The 7,884-nt window shown below is 41.2% G+C and overlaps 1 non-coding gene across 1 annotated transcript; it reads left to right on the forward strand.

Moving 5' to 3' along the window:
* The first annotated feature begins 723 nt into the window (after window positions 1–723).
* LOC121105729 lies at window positions 724–830 on the forward strand. Its single transcript, XR_005838380.1, has one exon. It is a non-coding gene; the product is annotated as a U6 spliceosomal RNA (small nuclear RNA).
* Window positions 831–7,884: the final 7,054 nt, after the last annotated feature.

The following is a 7,884-nucleotide window of genomic DNA, read 5'->3' on the forward strand; positions in this document are numbered from 1 at the left end:
TGAAAGGAAGAAAATGTAGTAAAAGAATGACGTAGCTAGTATCAATTAGTGTTTACGTATCACTGACAAGCTTAGAGTCTATAAATGGAGTAATGGGTTGGATCTCTTCTGTTTATCCCTGTAAATGCCATCGATGTCTGGCTCATTTATTCTGAATGTGGCTTCCAGAAAAATCACGGATAGGGGAGCCAAGCTCCTGGGAGAATTGGTCATCTGTGAATTTCAGAGACTCTCGTCATTATTATTATAACATTCTGTCTTCCCTCCATACCTACAAGGTGAGGAAGTTTAACTCAATTTGATGACGCTCAAGTCTTCCTCCGTTCAATATTTTTGATACGAAGATAGATTGAGCCACCATCAAGGGGCAGTTTACAAGTTTTCCTTGCAATGCTGTTCAAGATAATCTGTGAAACACAGATTTGATATTGCCAGAGCTGCTTTCTTCCTCGGTAATTTTTTCATTTATCTCAAACTGACTTCTTGCTTTTTTCTGCACCCCTCGGGCACTGCTATACCCCACTCAACATGCTCTCTGCCTGTGCATGTTCCCTGGTTTCCTCGGAAAATTGCTGCAACCCAGCCTTAGGGCTAGGGGATCTGGAAGCCTCTTTACCTAGACTCACATGCTACTCAACTGTGACTTCTGCTACGTACTGCCAAGTGACCCATTCAATCACTTAATTTCTTACAGCCTCGGTTTGTTCATATAAAATGATGGTGGTGCTTGTTTTGGCAGCACGTATGCTGAAGCTGGAACAATACAGAGAAGATTAGCATGGCCCCTGTGCAAGGATAACATGCCAATTCATGGAGACTTCCATATTTTTATAGCAATTATAAATAAACCTGTTAAATTTTTCTGGACAATGCCAGCATTTGGATTTTTTTTAAACAAGTAAATTTCTTATTGATGACAACAAAATAAAATAAAAATAAAATGATGTTGATGGTTCTCATGAAACTCTTGTGAGGATATGTGGCATCAAGAGCATAGAGTCTTAAATGTATTGTCTAGCTCATAGAAAACACACAAACAGATGTTCACCAAAAAAACTTCACATTTCTCTATCATTTCTCTATATCTCCACCCCCTGGTCTCAGAGGAAGAGGAGTCTGTATTCTTTTTCTTAGGCTATCATAGCTTCTTTTGTATCTCTACTGGCTTAAAACAATAAAGAGGAATTACACGTTCTTGTAGCAAAGTCCAGAGGGAGGGCAGACTTCAGCAGCTCAGCAGTGCCATGAGGAACCGAGTTCTGTGCTCTGTTCTCTGCCCTTGCTGATATCAAATTCACTTTAAGGTTAGGGCTCCTTGGGTTCACAAGTGGCTGCAGCAGTTCCAGGGCCACATGCTTCATTTTGCACATTCAAGCAGAGAACAAGAATTAGTTCTAGAACTTCACTCAGAAGAGCAGAGAAGCTTCATTTTCAAAAGTCTGGGGTGGGGGGGAAATCCCTCTCATATCTCATTGGTCTAAATTGGATGAAATGCCTTCCCTAAACCCATAACTAAGGTAGGGTGATAAGTTCGTGTTATTTTAAGCTTGAACCCCATAACTCTGTTTCTAGAAATAGGGTGGAGTTGAATGTTTCTCCAATGCACATAGAATTTGGAGTATCCAAGCAGCATTGTCCAATTGCACGATTCATACGGATTTCTATTCTGGAACTGTGTTCTGTGCCTTTCACATAAAATACGATAGGAATAGAGCTTCCTGGAGTTAGTCATCTGGTGGGCTTGGACTTGGAAAGACATAGTTGAAATTAAGGGTAGTTACTGTAAGAAAGGGTACTAGATATTGGTTAGATCATCACAAAGCCTCCTTCACCATGTGCCTTCGAGTCTATCTCTTCCTCCTTCCTATGGAGGTTTTCCCTGTTACTTTATCCTTTTTTTTTTTAATTAGTAACAGCTCCCTTTTTATTGGGTCACTTATGCTCATTTTTCTTTATCCAAAATAATAAAAAATTAAATTTAAATTAAATTTAAATTTAAAAATCGGAGCTTCCCCAAACCTGCTACTCTGCCAAGCCACCTTAGCTTCCCTACCACAGTTACTGAAAATACAGTCTATCTTCATTGCCTCAACTTGGTCAACTTGCTTCTGCCTTAACCACACTACCGAATCTACCGTCTGAGTCACTTTTCTATAAATGAATCCAGATGTCATTGATGGGCCACAACTTCCCTGTTCATCACGTCCTTCCTCCCTGAAATTTTCTCCTCCTTTTCATCAATTTATTTGATCAAAATTTATCATGCACCTGCCACATGCCACACACTGGGATAAATGCCGAGAATACAAACGTTAAAAGAATTCAGTCCTTCCCCTCAAGGAGGCTAATAAAGGCTAGTGGGAAGACAGTCCGTGAATCAACAGCTGAAAGCCATAGTGGAGGCATGTGAGAGGAGTAGAGGAGTAAGCATCTAAATCTAGGAGTTTGTAGAGCTTCAGAAAGAGATAAGTCTTGAACTGTTTTTAGGAAAGAGTAAGGAGTTTGTCAGAGTGACAGAGTGCATTCTACATTCAATCCGTTGTTAAGGCCTTTTACTTCACCTTTAATATCTCTGGCATTTATCCTTACCTCTCTGATCCCACACTGACCAAATTCTGCCTTCCATGCCCCCTCATTAAGCAAATGGCATTAATGTCTCTGTTTAACCCAATTGAAAGAATACGTAGAGAGCTGTTACCGCGTGCTGGGCACTACACTTGATACAGATCCCAAAACAAACTAAAAAATTTGCAGTTCAGAAGGAGTGATGAGATAAACACCTAAGCCACTTAAATACAAAACAAAATTGATAAATTCCGCAAACATATTACACCTAACTAGCCATGGAAATTCACAAGATGGTAGATCCCTTCTGAAGAGGACTCAGTTGAGTTAGTGGTATTCAAAATGCCACTTAAAGTTTGGATTGGATGTTTATTAGGTTTGGAGAGGACAGTTAGGAAGGAAAATGCATTCCAAGCGGAAGACTCTGGATGAGTAAAGGGAAGAAGATGGGGAAGCACAAACATCCAGATAATAGTGGGTGCTGCCATTTGCTGGGAGCTTAGGTTACTGGTAAACGAAGCTGAGGTAGGAAGATAAACTGGGACTGTTCTGTGAAGAGTCTTACAGGCTGGTCTGATCATTTATACTTAATTCATTAAATGATGAAAATCCATCAGCTTTTCCTCTTATCTTTGTACATACATGGCTTCTTCATTTGTTAGTTTATAAAATACCTGTGAGACTACTATCCGCTACTATCCTAGAATATTGTAGTTTAGTAAGACGTTATTATACAAGGCACATGTGCTGAAATGGTATCTTATGATATGAAAGCTAAGCAAACCCTGGTAGATGGTGGCAAGAATGTATTTATATCTAAAAAATTATGTTCCTGAGCTTTGAAATATTTTAGGTTTTCCATTATTTTGAAATTAGATAAAAACTGCAGTGAGCCAGCTTATAAATTACTATTTCTGTTAACTTCAGAGAACAAAGAAAGGAGTTCTCTCCTAGGGACTTTATCAAAATTCTTTGAATTGGCAGAGTCTATGAAACATAAGAAACATGAAGAAGAAATTTTAGTGGAGTATCTCCAGACCTTAATGGATGTCTGAATGAAAGTACATGGTTTCTTCCAAAAATATGTAAATAATTATCTATTTCTATAATGGGACATTAATTTCCAAAGAGGTGCTAATTTGTCTTTCTAAATGGAAATTCCCACTTAAAGAATTTTCAAAAGCAAATAAACCAGTTGAAGTTTCCAAATATAGAGCTACATGTGTTGTACTGATGACTTGTCCTAACAACCAGCATTCTGGTTTAGTTTCTGAAATATTCTATACATCGACAATATATTTACAAAATAGATTTGGTAATGAGTATGGTCCTAATATTCTAGATGAAAATCATATTGAAACCCAATATGATTTCAAAATTGGCCAACTTTACCAAGGAAACATGAAGAAAGGTTTCCATGGTTTCAGAGAATCAATAGTGCCCTCTAAAGGAAGTCCATGGGAGGTACATTCAATATCAAGGTTTAATTCAGCTTACATTTTGCCAAAGTGTTACTTAATTGTAATTCACAAAATGGATTCAAGATTATAAAAAGAGTGCAGGCTGGCCCTCCTCATAAGTATCATGGGTAGCTTCCCACATAAGTTTTCGACTGGTAGAGCAAACAGATCTTCCTTGAACCCCAGTTGTTTCTGCTCGTTGTGAACTATTGTCACCATCCTTATGGAGAGTTTCTTGAAAGGCAATGGCTTCTGAATTGAGGGTTGGACATCCTGGATTCTGAGATGGGAAATTCAGAAAGGGATCCAGGTAGCTGTCTTGGGAAAAATGTGCTACACTGAGGGAAGAATGTGTAGAATTGAGTGCTGAAGAGGCTTTGTCAGCACTTTGCCCAGGGCCAACTACGAAAACCTGTATATTGGCAAAACAGCAGCATCAGCTGATTTAGAAGAGGAAGGCAGTATAGTTTGGCTGAAACACATGAAAGTTAAAAGAAAAAGATATGGAACACTTGTGGATTTTTATTTGTCAATCCGATTTGTGGTTTACTCTCACATTTCTTTTCTCTCTCCATTTTGCATGATATATAGAGAATTATTCACAAATTGCTTGATAATGTTACAAGAAATCCTGGGTATTATTATTATTGTATTCTTATTACTATTAGGAGTGGGGTGAGTCTTAAAGACTAATACCTGCCTTAGAGACACAAAAAGTCAATAAGCACAGTTGAATGTTAATCCCAGATATAAGGTAGTGCAGCAGAGTCATTGTCATAATGAGATAGTTGAGAATGAAGTTTAAAATATTTTGTTTTGTTCCCAAAACTATGCATATAGAGCACCGTGAATGTTTTTAAGGCTCTTCTTTCAGAGTCAGGGCCAGCTTCGTCGGGCAAGAAAGATCACAGGTTAGGTTGGCCCTTAGCACACATGCCTGTGGCATGCATGCCAGCTGACGCTGCGTATGCAAATATAATACTTCATCTGAGCCTCACATCAACCTTGTGAGGTCAGCAGGGTGATTATTATAACAGAGCAAGAAAAAAACTTCATGGAACATGGGTAGGATTAGTAGGAAAATTAATTTTCAAATATCCTTTTTTTCTACCGATCAATTGGAATATTAAGACACTTGAGAAGATATTAGGTTATTAATGGAAATAAAAATCTGCTAAGATGGTACATCAGCCATAGCAAAGCTGTTCCCCACCTTTTGGGACAATCCGGGGGTGAACTGGCACGTTTCCGCCGAGACAGCTGCGGTTAGTACAGCAAGGGGATAACACTGCACCATCTGAATTCGATGTGACACATAGTCTGAAGAAAGCTGAGAACTATGGCACAGAGTCATTCTTAGCGGGTTCCTCGAACTACCACCAGAGCTAAAGGTGCAGCAGGTGCGCAAGAGCTGCTGGAAGCAGTCGGCTCGTTACACCACAGCATCGACTCGCATGCAGGCCTCCCACCATGCATTTTGAGCTTCACAGGCTAGAGTTAAAAGGGTTTAAATGTTCATTTAGATTTCTCTTCTGAAAGGTTCTTGGGAAAAGACAGATCCAGGAAAGTAGAGATTCTTCTAAATCTCCAGGGCAGAAGGTTAACACACAAAAAAATCCCTCCTCCTCTGATTTACTCTGATTAGCCAAGAAGCTATTTCAAAGAAGGCGCCGGAGACGTACTTCTCAGCGTTTTTCCGCACCGCAGCATGGCCTCGTAACTGGCTGGGCATGAATCGCAGCGCTCTCGGGTGTGACGGCCCTGTCTCAGCATGCAGTGGGACTCGTTCTGTGTTTCAGAATTCTCTTCTGGAACCAAGGCCCCTCTTCAGGGCAAATGGCTCTTGAAGAGCCTGCTGCTCACAGGAGCTTCTGGATGGTCAAGTGAGAAAGTTTTCAGCCTGGGCAACACAGACACAGCCTGGGTACAAAGGAAGGTCAGAGCATTTACTTTCAGTGCCTTGACAGCTGAACAGAAATGGTGGGTTTATGGACTAAACTGTATTATGCACTAAACTCTGCCTGAGGCCAAAGCCTGTGGCCCTGGGGAGGACGCTGTTGAGTTCCTAATGACCCCATAACCACTGAGTGTTCTCACTTTCACAAACCAGCTCCATTTGTCCTGTTAATTATTATCATGTTGCTCTGTATGCTTGTTAGTACTTGGACATAGACACGTTTAGCATGGACAGCAACCCCACAAGGTAGGCAGGACAAGTTATTATTATCCCCATCTTGCTGCTAGGGAGAAATTAAATGATAGGGCTTGACTGTATTCTGCTAGCTAACAACCCTTGACTCCCTCCCTGTGAGCCAATTCTCTATGCTTTATGTCATTTATCCACTCTCCCTTTGGTCCCGTGGCATATGTCAACAAGGCAAGCTGATAAAATAACCAACACCAGTAGGAGATCAGAAGTATTTCCTCTTGGTCTCTCTCCTCTAAGATCTTTCTGGAGATGGTATCTTAAAATGTTCACTGTCTTGGTAAGAATTTTTTTTTTTTTTAAGATTTTATTTATTTATTCGACAGAGATAGAGAGAGCCAGCGAGAGAGGGAACACAAGCAAGGGGAGTGGGAGAGGAAGAAGCAGGCTCATAGCGGAGGAGCCCGATGTGGGGCTCGATCCCACAATGCCGGGATCACGCCCTGAGCTGAAGGCAGACGCTTAACCACTGTGCCACCCAGGCGCCCCATTGGTAAGAATTTTTGGCTAGAAAACAGAATTTTCTCATGGATTTTAGGGGTGATGAAATATTTAGCTCATATAGGATGTTCAGGAGTATGCCGATGGGTCTTTTGGTTGAAAAAAAAAAAACTGGTCAAGATAATAGGATTCTGCTTTGTGCTAGGTCAGGGAGACAGGGCTTGGGTACTATACCCCTTAGGTAAAGGAACTTGACCCCTATGTATGAAAACACTCTGCAGGAACATAACGGTCATTGGATTGTACAGTCATTCGAATGTTTGTTTTAAACAACGGGGCAATTATTCTTGCAAATTTCATTTCGGTTTTCCCTGGATTTGAGCATTGTTTAGGCGACCGGAACAACAGGAACAGTTTGGGGAACAGGTTTAAAGTGCTATGAGATAGGACAAGGAAAGAAGACTGGCAGGAGTCAATGGGATTGTTTACCAAAGTGAGCATTGGTCCTGAATATTCATGGCCAACAGAATTGCTTACTGGTCTTCCGATAAAGAGAAAGAAGATAAATCCCGAGGACTGTTTCTGCAGTCTTACCTGTCACAGTGTCAATCACTGGAGACATTTGATCTCCATCAGACTAGTCCAGCCAGCAGTCCAAGATTCCACCGATCAGGAAACCATGATTTTTCTGGGTTCCAGAACTAGAAAGTTACAAATGACCACCCCCATACCTGTTCACACTCAGGGCTCTGGATGCAGTGGGGCGAAGGCTTTCTTTCTTCAAGTTGGGGCATTTTTTCTGCTGGCAACCAAGACTGTGGAGTACACAGTCTCTAGCGGCTGCAGGGGCAGCAGGAAGCAGACCCTGGGCTCCAGTCCCAGCCATTGTGGCGATGGTAGCTTTCTGATCCTGGCTTCTAATTCTCTGAATTGGAGCTGCGTTTAGGCATCCTTGAAGTCAGGGTGTCTCCCGATGACCGCAGAGGAAGCGGAGCCCTGGGTGGGCCAGTCCGGAACGTTCTGGGAGTCAGTTGCAGAAGCCCCATCTAGAGCCTGCTCCTCCAGTTCTGATTTCATAAGCACCTTGTTCCTGATATTAAATCCTTTCTGTTCAAAGTATCTAGAGTAGTTTCTGTTTTATGCAGTGAGCTCTTGTCTGATACAGAGTACCACAAAAGATTAAAGGGCAAAAAAGACCTACAGTAAACATGT

Source organism: Ursus maritimus, unplaced genomic scaffold (genome assembly GCF_017311325.1).
Source record: "Ursus maritimus isolate PB19 unplaced genomic scaffold, ASM1731132v1 scaffold_29, whole genome shotgun sequence".
Taxonomy (NCBI): Eukaryota; Metazoa; Chordata; class Mammalia; order Carnivora; family Ursidae; genus Ursus; species Ursus maritimus.